The sequence below is a fragment of the Aulostomus chinensis genome, chromosome 16 (assembly GCF_037954235.1).
Source record: "Aulostomus chinensis isolate RoL2024-O1b breed Wild chromosome 16, RoL_Achi_v1.0, whole genome shotgun sequence".
NCBI lineage: Eukaryota > Metazoa > Chordata > Actinopteri > Syngnathiformes > Aulostomidae > Aulostomus > Aulostomus chinensis.
The window spans coordinates 18436721-18454754 of record NC_141335.1 but is presented as its reverse complement, the minus strand read 5'-3'; the positions used below and the strand labels follow the sequence as shown (position 1 = coordinate 18454754).

General features: G+C 39.5%; 1 long non-coding RNA gene across 7 annotated transcripts in view; it reads right to left on the bottom strand.

Moving 5' to 3' along the window:
- LOC147247724 (uncharacterized) overlaps nt 1-18034 on the bottom strand; it is a 361363-nt gene that overhangs the window by 55759 nt on the left and 287570 nt on the right. The window contains exon 9 of one of the 7 annotated variants that reach the window (XR_015109541.1): nt 7277-7419. The exons of 5 other annotated variants lie outside the window; for them this stretch is intronic. This is a non-coding gene — a long non-coding RNA (uncharacterized LOC147247724). Of the gene's footprint in view, nt 1-7276; nt 7420-18034 lie in introns of those variants that run through there. One more of the 7 variants, XR_015109540.1, reaches the window with a different exon arrangement.

Below are 18034 nucleotides of genomic sequence, written 5' to 3'. Positions count from 1 at the left end.
AGTGGCGTGGCTGAGTGTGAATAGTTTTTTTTGTCTATATGTGTTGGCCCTGTGATGGACTGGAGAGGCATCCAACCATCCTCCTGCCACAAAGTGAACCAAAAATCAGTTGTTTAGCTGACTCCAAGCTTCTCGTGTGGACTGTCATCTTTAACAATAATAAACACAAATACATTATGTGATGATGTTCAAAAAGGGAATTTGAGTGTTAGAATGCGACTAAACATCCCATCTCAACTTTCCACTGTTAAAAGAAAGAAACAGACAAAATTCCAAAAAAGTCAGGTGATAATTTTTCTAATTTGATTAGAATGTTTAGTCAAAGCTTTAAAATAATTAGTCATAATTAAATAAATCAAATTAATTCCATGTTTTAGAAACCATCAATATAAATGCATCACATGTGCATCTATTTTTGCACTGGATAGATTTTACAGTATTGAAATTGAAATGGAATTTTGTCAATGTGTGAATATACCTGATACACTTTCTGACGCATGTTCAGTGACACATGGGGTCGTCTTTTAATTCCTGATGGAATAGAGGCTGTTATATTGCCATCCCAAATGTATATTTTACATACAACTATAATTGTGTGTATATTTGTGACTTTCATAATTTTACAGTCAGTTGCTCTATTACAGTTACAAATATATGTTATAAATCGTTGTAAGTTGTAAACTTCCGGGAATTAAGTGGTGCGCTGTAACTGTAAAATCAATTTAAGGATTAAAAAAACAGCGCAAAATTTCCTTATGGAATGAAGAAGTATAAAAAGGATAAAATTGATATCAAATCAGACACAAATACCTATGCGCACCGAGTGTGCGGGCAGAACAAGCTGGTACGGGAATCCAGTATAGCTGATCAGAGGCCAAATATAGATGCTTACTGTTGCACAGTAGTGGGCAGCTCCAATGAGTAGATGTGCACAACTTTATGACAAGCCCAGATTTTCCTTGGATGAAGAAATGCTCAAGAGTTAACTGCATTTGTGACAGCCAAGTGCTTGATTTTTACAGAAGGCATCCTTTGATATGGATTTAAAATGTGGGAGTAAGAGATGGACAAGCTGCCCCCGCAATCATGAAAAGATCAATTTAATCATATTACTCGCTGTGGGATCTGTTCCCAGTAAGTGTGGACGATTGGCCGTTAAGTGTCCTCTGGTTATTAAGTGGTCTCTGGGCAGCTCAGACTTTGGCAGAGAGGCCCAGCACCACACAGCTTGCCATAGTTGACCAGCAGTCCAGGCAGATGGCCAGCAACCAAACAGCCCTATTAGCATTTGGTCTGGATTAAATCAAATGCCTGGTGGAGAGCTATCTCTGGAATGGCCCTGGAAGGAGCAGTGGGAGAGGTGTGATCAGAGCTGGTGTTGGGGAAAAAGGCTGAACATGAAGCATTCTGCACGGTTGGTGCTGGTTTCTAACAGTGTGATAGTTGGCTGGACTCTATGGACACTGATTTTTTTTTTAAACTCTGCAAGAATTCAGCTAATAGGCGTCAGACATCTTGGTATAAAAAGGCCAACACAGCCTTTATATAATTCCCCTTCTGCTATCGTTGCTTCACTTGAATATTTGGGGCTCTTTATGCAGAGTTTGATACTAGAAGTCTGTTTTCACATTCATCTGATGATGGGGGAAACTCTTGTACCTTAACTTTTCAGTGGAGTATCATCTTGTGCAAGGGTCATGTTTACAGAATATTTTCCATATTTGAAGGTTGTCCATCATTCTGACAAAAGTGGAACATTCAGGACTATAACTGTTAACAGCCATGCCCTGGTGAAGATGGAGTGCCTGCTTTGGGATATTCTCCAGGTAAAAGGAGTGCTGTCTGGGAAAATTTGTGAAATCTCACGTTCAGCGAATCTTGCCAACTTTCCTGGGAGAAATATTTCCTGATTCCAGCCAAATTGGCTGTGGTAATTCCAGTCTCCAGTGTTTCTGTTCAATGCAAAGACACAAAACCTAATGTAGGCAAGAAAGACCTCTGTTCAACTTTTCTCTCTATGCCCTAATAAATATAAAACTTTGATGTTACTTAAGTAAATTATATTTTATTTTGATGGAGTTGTTTAAAAATAAAAAAGGACTATGTTTCCATTTCATTAACCTGAACATTGAAATGAGGGGTATGAATAGATTATGACAGAATTTGTATGACTGTCCATCAAAATGACGGGGAGAAGAATGTTGGCAACCTCTGATCTTTTGCCCAGCAGTTAATCTTTACAAATGAAAATTATTTTCACAATTATGGATTCTGGACTCTACAATGACAGAGAGGTTTTGATTTTGTTTCACAATTTTAAACAAAGTAACTGAACTTTTGTCGCAAATTATTATAAATTACTATTTTTAAATGCCCTGCAATATGTGAGATGAACCAAAATTATAAGTGTAAAATGTAACATCGTATAATGCAGTATCCTTACACATTTTACAATTGTTATCGTTCACTTTTGATAAAAATGTTAATTAGTTGCGATAGTCTGTGATGGAGGGAATCACAAGCATGGATAAAGTTTATTGGTGAACTCAAAACTCTTCTGCCATCTCCATCTAGAATATGCCTGTATACATTGGAATATAAAGTCATGTAAACACATTAAACTGAAATTGCCCTTTTACAGATTATTACTTCTATGCATACTCAATCTGCAAGCAAACATTTTCAAAACTTTGGGGAGATGGTAATTGTGTAGCTGCCACTAATAAGATCAGTATGTTTTACACATTACCATAATGACCCAGAGATCAAGGTACACAGTCCTGCATCAACCTTGAAGTGGCGAATATGTAATTATGTTATATTTGCCTACTTTGTTTTGTTTATTTTCTTTATGAATGTGTTTAATATACCATACGTGAACCAGATGTAATGGAGGTTGCCTAGTGAAGAACTGGAAGTAAAGCAGGTTAGGGTTATTGTTTATTTGCAATATGCCAATTTAAATGTAAAGAAGACTATTCCAACAGCAGCACATATAATCGTCTTCGAAGGAATATAACCTTATCCAGAATAATGACCTTAATTGGAATTTGGTGCGCGTATATGAGTTGTCGGTCCACATAGAATTTGCAATAAGAACGTGATGACATTTCATTAATATTAGCCCTGGCGAATAACATTTCATGTGTCTTTTATTAAGTTAGCTTGCTCTGTTATACGTAAGCAGAAAGATTGCTGAATGAGAAGCACACGCAGATTTGGTAAAGCTACAGTGCTATGAGCTATTATCAAGTGTACATAGTGCATGTTAAGGCCAAATGCTGCACGACAAAATCAGTCTGAATTTGCATAGTCTGATCTTAATTGAAGTTAAACAAGCCAAAAAATATTGATTAACCTTTTTTATTTAAAATCTAGAATAAATTGAAATGGTACAAAAACAAAGTGTGCAGCAATACTTTTTACGATAGCAAAGGTACATCCACCCATCCATTGTCTTCCGCTTATTCCTGTTAAGGGTCGCGGGGGGGCTGGAGCCTATCCCAGCAGCTACGGGCGAGGGGCGGGGTTCACCCTAGACAGGTCACCAGTCCATTGCAGGGCCAACATAGAGAGACGAACAACCATTCACACTCACATTCATACCTACGGTCAGTTTAGAGTATCAATCAGCCTAGTCCCCAATTGCATGTCTTTGGATGGTCGGATGAAGCCATAGTACCTGGAGAGAATGCAGGCACGGGGAGAACATGCAGACTCCACACAGAAAGATCCTGTGCCCGAGCCAGGACTCAAACCCGTAACCTATTTGCTGTGAGGCGACAATGCTAACCACTGTACCACCGTGCCACCCTGCAAAGGTACAATATACACACAATTGACACTCCAACAACAAAATGCAAGTCCCATCTGTAGAACTGTTAAGTGACATTACCCCATGTCAAACCAATGATATTAGGTACCCTATCTCTAAGAGCACACTCACTCTTGGCCTGGTTGCCTTGTTGTGTGTTGAAGTGGAAGCTTCCCACCCGTTTCACGTTACAGAGTATTCACTCATCAAACCAACCAGTCTTCTGGAGACAAACATGCTTGGGCACACTACAGACCCCCTGGTGTGAGCAGTTACAGCATCTTAAGATATCTAGAAAGCATGAGTAACAGTTAGCCTGTTGACTTAACGGGGAGCTGATTTATTGCGGGTCAACCTACTTTCTGTTGAAGTAGAGTCTGTGAACATGAACTGATTGTTTTCCAGGTACTTGTCAGACCACCAGGAAAACCAAGATGTAATTCATTTTAAAAGAGCATTTTCCACATTGTCATTACCATTCATTACATGTTGTATTTTGTTGGTATCTCTTGTAATGTGTGTCATAATGGCCAGGCCAGTGATGCAGCACCAGTTAGCATCAGTGATGACAGCAAAGCACACCCTCGTGCGTAATGATGCTTAATTGAGTAAACTGAGCTTCCACGTCTTTAGGAGTGTGGCCCTACTTTCTCTCGGTGGCTACCTTCTTCAATGCAGGCTGCTGTTCATCGAATGGCCCCGTTTATAGCAAAAATAGATGACAGTATATGTGACACACGCTCAATCCAATGAGTAAACAGTTTTGTACCAAAAAAGGGGGATAATTAAGATGACTTTCACAAAAATGGCTTAAACGGCTTTTCAGTCAATGCAGATATTTCTATGCTGCTCTGTTCTTTATCCATTATAATTACAGACTTATTTAAACCAACCACAAATTTGACAACACTGTATTTTCAGTTTAAATTTCTTGTGGACTGCTCCTTTAACACGAGGAGAAGCAGAAAAAGAGAGAAATGAATGAAGTGCGCAAGAGTTGGAAAGAGCTCCACCAGGAAGAAAAGTCAGTGACCTGTCATGTTTTAGCTATCCCTTTACCACACACACACACACACACACACACACACACACACACACACACACACACACACACAGGGGCATTGTGCATGTTAATCTGAACTGATTGCATGTCCACTTACATGAATTATGGACTGTGGAGGATGCATTATTTACTCTGTAGAATTAAAAAGGCATGCCAGGGTACTGGATGCCATCACAACATCACGACACACACACACACACACACACACACACACACACACACACACACACACACACACACACACACACAGGGGAGATTTATCACTAATGTAGTTTAAACAGAATAAGATACTAGAGGAAGCATTCTGTTTGCATCTGTATTCACCAAGACCTTTTTTTTTACTATTAAACACTAAATGTATACATTTTCATCAACTTTTTTTTATTTTAATCTACTCCTTTTCCCTTATTTGGCTTTCCCTTCTCAATGTGGTGTTTTGTTGTTGTTGTTTTTTTAATCAAGATCCCATTTATTTTGTCATTCTTCTTCCTTGAGTTCCCTTCCAGAACTTTTCACAGAACTTTTCACTCTCCCTGCTCCTTTCCCCTTTTCCGATCTTTCCACTTTCATTTGACATTCTCCTCTCCATCCTTTGATATCCCTTTGTCCTCCTCCTTCTTTATCTTTACATACCTGTCTACCTGTTTGTCATCTTCCCTACATGCTTTCCCTCCAATTGCCTCCCTCCATTCATGTATTATTGCTTCCCTTTTTTTCCCTCTCCTCCCACAACTTTTGTTGTATCCACCTTTCACTTATTTTCTTCACAAATTCTTATCTCTGTGTTCCTCCTCTCACTTCAATATAACCTTCTATTCATCCTTTTCCTTCCCCTTCTCATCACTGGAGCTCCCCATTTCATAGTCAAGCCCAGTTTGTGTTGCATCACACCACGAGTGCCCCTCCTCTTTACAAATGAAATATATTAATGCAGTCACTCCAAATCACAAACTGCATGTAATTCAACTGAACACTGATCTTAATGGCTTGATTTTGATTTACAGGCTGAGTCACTGCATTTCTTAGCTAACCTTGACATTAATCAACCATTCTCATTATTTATCAGGATAATCTTTAATCCTGCTTTTAATCAAATCAAATAAAATGATGTTCAGTTTGAAATGGGATGGGTTTTCAACACACAACCTTGAGGTGACTATTGAATTAGTACCCTTGCATCTATTATTTAACCAGTATTAGTTCATGAACAACAACTTTAATAGGCCTGGGCAGGAGCTTACATAACAATTACTGTATATGTTTTTTTTTTTTTTAGACATGAAGGGAAACACCTATGACAATTTAAAAAAAACATACCTATTTAAGGTGCATAAAATAAGACAGATACATTTGTGATACAAGTAATGCTTTAAAAAAACCACTATTGCTATTGACTTAAGTTGAAAATAATATCAAGGAAAAATAAAAGGCATGACCATCAGTTTATAGGACAAAATATAGGGGCTGGGGAGGATGGGTGGATTTTATTTCAGTTATTTCAATGAAGCCATCAGGAGCAGTTTAGGGTAGAACTAGAGATTAAATCTCATTTTTACAAGATGACCTGCTCCACCTTCTGAGTCAAACTCGGGCATGCCCTAACCATTGGGAGTGAAGAGTCCGGCTTGAGGAAAGTTTGGATTACAAGAGGAACTAGGGCACGAAAAGCACACCTGAAATCATACTTCAAGAAATCTTGTCCCAACTTAGTCTGGGATAGGATGTTGACCTATCTGAAGCCATACAAAGAATGAATAAATATATGATATATGATTGAAAATGATTACATTTTGACTGAGCACTTTTGTCTTGGCTGTTACTCGTGTTCCAGCTTTTAGGGCAATTGTTTACTGTACAGTAGTTCAAAAGGGCCTCATCTCTTTTGAGACAGTGTGATTATTATAGTGTTCCACGTGAAGTTCCATCGTGGGACAAAACATACTTTTTAGCCATCATCTGCTCTCAAATCCAAAGTTATGGGACAGAAAATAATATCAGTACCTTACACTTCCATGCGTGCATGTTTACATGTTCAGTAGCATTGTCCATCAGAAATAAAATTGGCTTCCCCAAACAGCAAACTCAAACAACTGGTCACATTGGAATTGCAGGCTTACCTTGGGATGGTTCCTAGATTTTGCATAGTTGCTAAATTGTCAATGATATTGCTCCTACTGTACATATACAGTATATGAGAGTTGTGTCATCTACTCATCTAATGCTAGAAAGAATGAAAAAAAACTTCATTTACAACGACTGTGATAAAAAAGCACCACTCATTGCCTCTGGCTGCTTATGAGTAATTCTGTAAATAACTGACTACAACCAGGCTACTCTTATTTATGCTTCCATTATCTCTACCAAGCACATTAGAGCCCAAATCATAGTTATCATATTTTACCTCTTTTTTTCCTGCCTTCAAGTCAGCAGTAAAGCTGACATCAATATGCAAAGTTTCACAGTGGGGTGGCTCCTTACATCCCAAGCTTTGTTGGAACTTTCTGACACCAAGCACCAGCGCCACAGCCAAGAGAGAAACCCCCTGAAACAGAAGTAGACAAGAAACAGAGAGTGCTATGACAACGGAAGAAGTGTGCTACTCTTCTCACACATACAGTGGCTTCAATCTCACAGCTACAGTGTAGCCGACTTAACGAATAAATAGGGGCATGTTGGCTATTCATGTAGCATTATTACAACGTTAATGCGAGTTTTGGAGGGCCAGACGGCCTCATAGCGCGGCCGCTGGCTCCTGAATATGCATGCTGCCAAGCAGGCAGAAGGGAGTGCTAGGCAAGACACAGAGGATTTGATGTTCAATAAAAGAGAAAGCCTTTGACATGGAATACGAGCGGGGCCCAGCCTCAATATAAAAGAACCAGGAGGGGAATTAGATGGATGGAGAATTCTTTCAGAAGTACAGACAGAGGAGAGGCAGAACAGAGTTATGAGAAAAGGAAAGGGGGTATTTGAGTGTGTCTGAGTGTGTGTGGGTTGAAGTATGTGAGCAAGTGACAGAAAAGCAAGTGGTAACATACACACACTTTTTTTTAAAGTGGAAACATTCCTCTCTGCACCCTTTTTGACACAGTATGGATAATACAAACCTATGATACATCATAAGCAAGTTGAAAAGTCCCAATGCACCAACGCTTCCCCAAGTCTTTAAAAGCAGAGCAGCTCTGCAACCTGCTCTCATACCCCTCCCACCAACTTTCTCAAGGTTTACGTGGCTTTTAAAGATTACCTTTAAAATCACTGAGTCACTTAACAGGCTCTTTAAATTAGACAAGGCCTATGGGTCAGCCTCATTACAGATGCCATTAGCAAGCATGCACGAAGGCAGCACAAGGAAATAGTTGTCTAACGGACTGCTAAGTGATAGTGGGAACCCCTGTAAAGATGTTTGCTCATAAAAGTGCAGTTATTTTGGGTAAAATTGTTTTTTCAGAAAAGGATGCTGCATGTTAACCCCCCAAAAATCAAATACATTTGAATACATAAAAGGCATAGGGTTTTACAGGGAATCTGACAGGTTCCTTAAAATGATACATTCAGCAAAACTAATACCAATGGGGTTCTCTTTGATGCGGAGCAATATGATGATTTTTAGACAAATATTGGACTTTTTAAGACTATAACCCTAAAAGGTAACTACTTGAATAGAAAAGACTCAGACTGTCACATCTTTTAAGCCATTCCTGTGCATAAATATTTTGCACATAATAATTCACACCAAAATGTGTAAAAACTGATATTGCAAGTTCTTCAAATGCTTGCACTATTGTTGTTAAAACAGTCTCACCCCTATTCCTCAAAGACTGACTGTTTGGTCAACTCCCACATGACATCCACAGCCGATGTTGAAGGTACCCCATCTGCATAGCATGGTTGTGTCTCTAATGTTCTCATCCATTTCAACCAGCATCGTAGGGCTCTCTCCTACAATTTTTTTTTATTCTGTCTGGTCCTATTTGGGAATTGGTGTAACACCTTTTTGCCTGAATCACTATTATTCTATAGTACCCTCAATTTGGGCTGTTGATGTCATGGGGTCTATGTATGTGGAGTATGCATGTTCTCCCTGTTCCTGTGTGGGTTCTCTCCAGGCACTCCAGCTTCCTCCCACAGTCCAAAGACATGCAAGAGGGGACGAGGCTGATTGATACTCTAAATTGACCATAGGCATGGCTGTAAGAGTGGCTGTTACATTTGGATGAGACCAGGACTGTGAAGTACTTATGTGACAACATACTTCTGTCAGAACAGTTCGCCATGAAACAGTATTGACATTCATGCTCAGATTTACATGCATGTTGTATAATGCACGGTCACAGATGCATAAAGAGACATCTTTTCAGGACTGCTTGGGATGCTTTGCGTGTGCGTGTGTGTGTGTGTGTGTGTGTGCTTGTGGTTGGGCAAAGTTCCATATTAAGTGTGTTTTCCGTTGCAATTAAGGCTTTGGCCTGGTCCCTTCTGACACGGTAATTGTTATTTCAAATGCAGATTAATAAATCATGGACATCTAGTTAAGAATTAAAATAGGTCTTCACCACTGCTGCAGCCCGAGCTAACCCTTGCAGCCTCCACCTTACACACAGGACAAACATACTGCACGGACATGCACATTGGACGTACCAATGTAAATATACATTGCATTAAGATTAAACTACACATGCCGTTTTTAATCACAAAACACTGTAATTATTAATACATTTTGTTTCCATTCACATCCTTGAGTGTGACTTCATGAATGCCAATCACTTTGAAATGGGAAGTATGCTCACCTGCTGCTAATTATCAAACATCTGCATAATGGTATTATCTATGAATGCTGTATTAGGCAACACAGGGCACCAAGAACAACACATTCGGATGCAAAGCACATTGAAAATACAAAGAGGTTGCAACAAAGCAGGTATTGCATTGTGGCAATAGAGAAAACATTCCGAATGAGGAGGTCACAAAGCAAGTGCAGAGTGTTAAACCTTAAAAGAGAACAATGTTGTAAGTCGGCGGTATGTGGTTTGATTTTAAAACAGTTGAGTAATTGTACATGAATCAGCCACAGTGGCAGTAAAGCCACACAGTTGTTTTTTTTCTGTGTGTGTGTGTGTGTTTTTTTATTATCATCCTTATATCTATGCCTCTATGAATTGATTAACCTGTCCACTGGTGTCAATGATTCATGAGGATTGTAAAAGACATATTGCATTCCAACCTCTTACTTTAACCATTACAGTAAAATGCCAAAACCTACCTAGTCCTCACCCAAATCTGACTGAACCTCCCACAAACACAGATACATTTGCTTCAATTGATGAGAGATCTGTAAAAGAATGCACATAAATTGGAAAAAGAAAAACATTGAATTTCTTAATTGAGAGCTAAATTATCCTCTGGTCTCTTGGAAGCAGGCTAAATGACATTTTCTGATAACTTTTATTTTTTTTTCAATTTTGAGTCAAAGTCTAATAAACCAGTAATTCTCATTGGCTTCACACATGAGTCAGGGCTTGGTGTATTTGTACAATAAAGATATTAATTGAACGCTGAATGAAAGAGCCAATAAACATTCCTCAACCTTTGATTTGCTGACAAGCTCTAACATACTTTATGTCGATGTCTAATATGCCCTGACATATTATAGAATGGTGCCGGAATGAGTCATAGAACAAAAGATTACTATGTAATGTCGTCTTACATCCAAATCAGTGGGAATTTTGGTTAAATAGCTGTAAGAGGGTCTGTGGATAAGATTGGGAAATTTTATTATTTTGTTCTATGGCATAAAATATGTTAGTCAATGCCACACTTGTGAATTTCAAACCAGCTGTTGTTAACAAATGGCTAATAAGACTTAGAATCAAACATCATTAGGCAACAGAGAACTCTCAAAGTTAGTTTTGGTAAAGTGGTGTTCGTTTGTGAAAATTTACTGGATAAAAGGTGTATATGTTTCATAAACTTTTGTTTGTCACAGAGAATATTTTTGGAAGTCATCCTAAATCAGATGTGAATATTCCTTTGGCTTTTTGCACAAAATACGTCTTCCCCGTGGAACTCTACTGTGCCCTCTTGTGGTTGACTTAATTCTACTTGGTTAGTCACGGGAAGAAAAAAAAAGTTTGGTAACAGTCATGGACAGAGTTCACCCACTGGTCACAGCAAGCCATTTGTTAAAGCAGAGCTGTGTTGTTCTGTAGAAGGCTAACACAATGTGCAAGTGGAACAATTAAGATATCATTCATCCATTTCTCTTATATGTACTTTCAAGGAGTCTCTAAACCTCTCTAAAAATATTATTTGTTGTCTGATCCGTGTCTTCCTTCCTAAAAAATATAATTAAATATGATTTTGAGTTTTTGCGGTGAAGTGAGGAGTAAGGAAATCACAGCTCAACAAGTGTGATTTCAGCAAGATAGTGAAATTATGAACATACACACACATAGAATGTACACACACCGGATCTGTAGATGGACTTGCAAAAATACATACTGTTGACACACTGTGCAGTACCCATGCACACACTGTAAACGACTGTAAATTTACAAGCAAATTTACAACCTGTACACGTCATCTGTGCAGCTATGCATGCATACACACGTGACAGTGTTTACAGTCAGCACTTAAGACACAAGCTACATCCAAATAAATAGGAGATGAAGGGAGGAGCAGGATAATCTGCATAATAAATTGAGAAGATACGTTAAGAAACAGCTTCTCCCTCTCCACACATCCTCTCTGACCCATCTCCAGCTTTCTCTATCCCACTTCGAACACTGCAACCTCTTTTCTTCATTTCCTTACATTTTCTTCCCTCTGTCTCACTCCACAAGTCCCATCCACTTCAGTCTATCTTTTACCTCTATCTCTTTCCTGTTCCTTCTATCCTCCCATGAACTCACCATCCTTTGTACACATTAGGTTTGTGAGTGTCGTGTCTCACTCAATACAAAATTTATTTTGAATAATGTGGACGGGGTCCACGTTGTGTGCTGTCTTCTCTATGTTGCCCCGAAAACAGAAACAGACGCACACAGTCTCCAGTGGTTGACGCAGAGTACTTTAGCTATCACTGTGGATTAGCTTGAGACCTGTAATGCACCTTTAAGTATGCCAGGGACCTTTTAAGCCAAAGACACACATATTTTTAAAGACACATGGACACATAGGTACACAACTACACATTGCAATGATATTTATCAATGAACATCAACCTCCCTACTAATTAATTTTTTTTTCAATCTTCCAAGCTCACTGTTCAGATCATAGGTTGCATGCTAAAAACAGCATGCCACATTAGACTTGCATGTGCACCAGAACATTAACACACAATGGCATACAGGCACACTTTCACTATTATATACTACGAGTACACTTAGGATGATCTAAATATAAAATCTAACCCTTTTTTTCAATAGCAATCTCTCTTTGTCCCTCTCTTTCTCTCTCTCTCTCTCTCTCTCTCTCTCTCTCTCTCTCTCTCTCTCCATTTACCTGAAAAAACCCTCCACAGCAAAGAATATGACGTAAGAGGACGAGATCTGGATGGACGAAAGAGCCAAAGGATCTCAAGTGCACTCTACATGAACTGTACTCTTCATTTAGCTTTGATTCTTGCACAGGAAAGTATAGATGACATAAAAGATCATGGAGGTTATGAAAAGGAAGAGGTAAGAGAGATGAAAGATGCCACAAACCTCAATGCCAACTGTATCCCATTAGTGATGAGCTAGGAGGTATTTTTACATTACTTAGAGTAGAAGCAAGGGAATCAAAATGTAAAGATTTGGCAGTGGACAAGGCAGGACCAGAAGAAATACAGACCCAGGAAGGATTATGACAGGTATAGATCAGTGAGGGAGCAAGGCAGTAACACTGTCTGCTCAGAGAGTTCAGTGAAAGCTCTTTTTAACCAGAAATAAAATAATAGAAGAATCAGGATGTTATTGGCACATACACATGACTGCAGTCTATTCAATGCCTCTTGCCCTTATTCCTTTTTCTGTACTCTGACCTCTCTCTTCTTTCAGCGTCATAGATCAACAGGGCATTGGACAAACTTCTCCAGATAAAGGAACAGCAGGAAGTCAATGGACAAGCGTGTATAGTAGTTTGAACAAAATTATACCAGGTCCTTTCTGAAATTGTGCAGGGCAATGAGAAAATTTCATTTCCTCTTTCCAAGGCAGCATAGAACAAATAATTGGGGGTTGGAACTGAAAACAAACATTTTACATACATTGATTTCCACATTCTGTGGACTCGTTCTGTCAACTTCAGCTATTGAGGTTAAACCAAAGATATATACATGTAGATGCCACCTTTGTAAGTGCTGTTCCTTGGAGCAAAAGGGCTATCCACAAGTAGGTTAACTGGTATAAGGCCTATTGATCAGGGGAGTCACTTTAAATCCATCACATTAGTAATGTAGCCAAGTGGTGAGTTGTGCTGCAGATGAGTTGGTCAGACCTGTAATGAGGAGACAAAAGGCATCTGTTGGTGGTCCACAGCTCCTTCACCAGGTTCTGTTGTCTTCTGTTAAGGGGCAGGCACATCTCAGACTCAGCAGAGTTTGCTGTGGTAATAGCATTTGTAAAAACAACTTCTCAGCAGTAAACTGTCATTCACTGTTGCCACCAAGTTTTTTGCATTTTCTCCTTTGGGTATTCAAAAACGGCACATAAATCTGGCAGTTGGTATTTTAATTTTAGTCAGTTCCTACTACTGCTGGTGAGATCATTGGTTAGAACCCCCAAACAAAATGGTGGCGTTCGCACAACACTCAAAAAGCCAGAAGGCAGCGTCTCTTCATGGTTAAGGTCAATGTATTTTATGGTTCTATGTTGTAAATTGTATTGTGAGATGTCAAGCCACAATATGAGTCAAAACATGCAAATAAGACGGTCCACTGTCTTGGCAGTTACTTCAGTTTCATTTCCATGTCAACATAAAATCATAACTATTATTGTGCCTGATTCTCACTTGGATCACTAAACAACATTTTGTCAACAGCTTGCCTAACTACTCAACTTACTTTGATTGTAGGAATAGCAGCAATAAAGATCGACATAATACCACATATCAAAAGATTAAAATCAAAATGTTTTCAAAAAGAAAAATTAGGATAGCATTCATGGTCACGCATAACATCAATTGTTTTTCTGGTCAATTTATGATCCTTTTCATTGAGGACCCCTACATGTTTTAAAGGCAGCTACTTGTAAAATAGTGGTGCATAATACTGCGTCAAGTGTTGACCTCTCTCCACCTTCACTTTCAGGAAGAGACTCAACATTAGTACCAGAAAACTGAGTTCGCCATTATGATTTTTTGCTTGTTTATGTGGAACCAACCTGTGCAAGCGTTATGCCATCACTGCTCTGGAATCTAAATGACTTTTAGCAGAGCATCCCAGTGTTCCACAAAAGACAAGACATGTAAACTCCATAGTTGCAGTGTTTAGAATGAGCTGTTCTGTATTTCAGGCAGTCCCTAACACAGAGGTCTATCAATGCTGTTAATACATCCACTGGTGGATCAAAGGCACAGCAATCTGTTCCCCCATTTCATCTCTGTGTACATTTTCACAGACTGGTTATATACACTAGCATTTTTATATTCCTGTCCTGAAAGCGTTGTGTAATGGGGGCTTGTGTTTGGGACTGTGAGAGTTGACTGCATTTTGGTTTGAATCACTACTGTTTTGGATAATTAATTTATAATTTCCACGGTCCTATTAAGGATTGTTTGTAAATCAATCAGCCATAGAGCTATGATGAATTACTCTATATGTCATCTTTCATTTTTGCATCCTCAACATACAAATATTCACACAATTTCTTGGGCGCTACAGTAAATCTTGCTCGTTGTCGTCCCTATCAAGATTCTTTTTTTTTCTACTCGCAGGAGCTTCCAAAGTCTCAAACGATGGTATTTCTTTTTGAAAGTAAGTTTTCAGAAGAATATACAAGTAAAACTGTCTGATGTCATCCTGGGATTGTCTTCCAGAACTCCAGCTGACCCTGTTACAAAGTTTGCATGAATATGCTTGTATGTGCTGTGCACGAGGCTGTTGCCTGTGGAGAGTGCTGGGGTGGATCAAAAGGGCCTTGAAATGTGTTTTGGCTGGCCATGACAGATCAGTGGGCAACAATCCACAAAGCGGCCCCCGAGGACCCTCATAGATGACCCCACATTTTGACTGAATGCAACCCCTTAATCCAGTGTGTCACCTCACACACCCAGGCCCTTCACCCTCTGACAGAGAGATGAATCAAAGAGAAAGGGCTTCTGGCTGCCCTCACTCCCTGAGAAAATACAGCAGAGAGGAGTGGAGAGATGACCTTATAAGAGAGAGCAGATGAGTTCAGATGGTGAGATGACAAATCAGACAAAGAGGAGAAGGTAAAAAAAACAGAGGGAGGGAGAGAGATTAGGAGAGGCAAAGAAGTGGGGCAGAGAAGACACAGTGAGGGCAAACAGTGAGTGCATAGCGATGTACTGCGGTGAGTGGAGACGGAGACGGATTAAGTAGCCATTGAGCCTGTGTGTGTGTGTGTGTGTGTGTGTGTGTGTGTGTGTGTGTGTGTGTGTGTGTGTGTGTGTGTGTGTGAGAGACTGCACGCGCGCACGCATGGCATGGATTGAATAGAGTTATTTTAATGTCTCCAAACACTAGTTCACAGACTAGTAGGAGCTGACCACTCTCAAAAACAAGAACACACAAACATAGATTTGTAATTTTAACCTTTCAACTGTAGTTAAACTTGAACTCTTAAATCCCAAACTTTAATACGAAACACTGCTAAGCGAAATGTCATGGTACCTGATTCCACTTTGTCTAAAAAAAACCCGGACGAATCCCAAAGCATCCATTGAAGTGATGAATAATGACATTTTAAAGACTTATTATTTCTCTGTCACCTTCATATCTCTTACATTTCAACAAGATTTACAAGTTCCTTATCGAAATAGCCAGCAAAAGAAGGTCCATCCATCCAGCCTTCCATTTTCTGCTACTTATCACGGTTGCAGCCATAGCAGACTAAGAAAAGTAGCCCACAACGTTATTCCCATCTTTCAGCAGCCAGTCCTTGGGTGAGTTCATGGTCCTCCACCTTTCTCCCAATTGAGAACAAGATTCCTTTGTAAAAATTAAGGCTTCAAACTCCCAAAGACACAAGGGACTTGGTCATAACGATTCTTTGAGCCTGAAAATGACTTGTGGACTAAATAGGAAAATCCCTACAGTATATCTTGGGCAGATACTTGCAAGAGTTATAACTCTGACTATGATTGAAAAACAGATCAAATAATAGGATCTTCGCCCCGCAGTACCTTCGGGCTCAGGCCCTAAATATCCTCAGTTCTGTGGATATTGTGGAGTGGTCATTGTCATTCCTGTTGTTCGCCATCTCTTCCTGTTGGGATTCTATGGTCTGTGACAGTGAGTTTCTGTTGGTTTGAGATGCTTTGTTCAATCAAGAAGAATCATTGTTGTCATTTGTGGAGCCAACTGGATGTACTGGTCTTGTAGTTGTAAAAAAAATACAGTAAGCCTGGAAGCCTGAGGTGAAAGAACTTAGTTGGCAAATAGGTCCTTCATTATTTCAAGAGTAGGGGAGCCCCATTGTAAGATATCCCATTCAGGTTCAAGAATGGGAGCCCATCCAGTCAATGGGAGCATGTCCCTGTGGACCAGTTGCCTAAGGTTCGGAGAAGGCGCTGTATGACAAGAGAACCTGAGGTGTGAATGACCGAAAGCTGAAGACTGAGTGATTCAGTCAGCATGGGTCTTAAGAGGGCCCAGGAACTGGAGCTTTACTGGGACATGCAAAGCTGGAAGGCTAGCAGAGGAGCAACGGGTGATGATTTGATGATTATGGACCTCTTCAGGAACCTTAAACTCTGCCACAGGCACACTTTGATTTAGCACCCACAGGGCCACAGCGTAAGCTGTAGTGTGAGTGTTTTCTTGTAAACATTGTGAAAAAAAAAAAAAAATATATATATATATATATATATATATGTTTGAACTATTGTTGTTCACAGGTTAGGCTACCTTGAACTGTGCTATTCAAGGGATTAAGGGGGCTCTGTAATGTTGACTGTTGTAAATAATGCATTTGTTTTAGTTAAATTGAAAATCAGATGAAGTTGTTCACACTGTACTGTTGTGTAAAGTTTGGTGATGAGTTCTCAGCATCATGGAGGCGGACAGTTTCTACTCAGCAGAATGGAGGCTTCTACATAACTCATCTAAAAAGGAGTCTTTTCAACTGTCAGAGGTCAGAGGCTCACCTCCTATTTCAAGTTAAAACAGGAAAACATTGTTTCTCTAGTGTGTAGTCAAAGAATAGTGAACCCTGAACCACAGTGTATGGGTGCACATATACCCATGTGCCCACATGGATACACACAAACTGTGAACACAAACTGAAGCAGCAGCAACAACAGCAATAATAATAGTAATAATAATGATAAGAACAGGATAGTAAATTGATTTATTTACTTCCAATTTCTCAATGTTTGATTAGGTTGAGGTTGGTGGAAGGACCCAGTGACTAACTGAGACACAGGAGGAGGAACTGGAAAGTTTTCACAGAGGAATTAACAAATTAAAGAAACTGACCACTTGGTGCAAATAGAACATGCAGGAAAAAAAAAGAGTTAATAGGAGCAAAAATTAAGATATAACTAATACATTCTAGCAACTTGTATGTATTAAAGACTAATATATGATGTGTTATTAGATGCAACTAGTTGCAAGAGTGCAGCCTAGTGGTGTTAGACACTGACTGGATGATGTGTGTCCTTTCTGATTCACATGGGTACTGTAACTGATACATTTGAAGACAGTGTCTACGGTCTGTAAGACTACAAACAGGTTACCATGGTAACTGTCTACTTAGCACTCACCTATGCACACACAATTAAAGATAAACCTTCCTTTAAAGTGGAACATATGCTCAATTCTTGAGTGCAGAAAAAAATATATACACTTGTATTTTGCCTGAATCACACCCACGCATGTACACACATGGAGACACGCACACACACGTACACACACATACACACAATACAGCCATCTCGGACACTGAAATAACTTTCTGCACACACACACACACACACACACACACACACACACA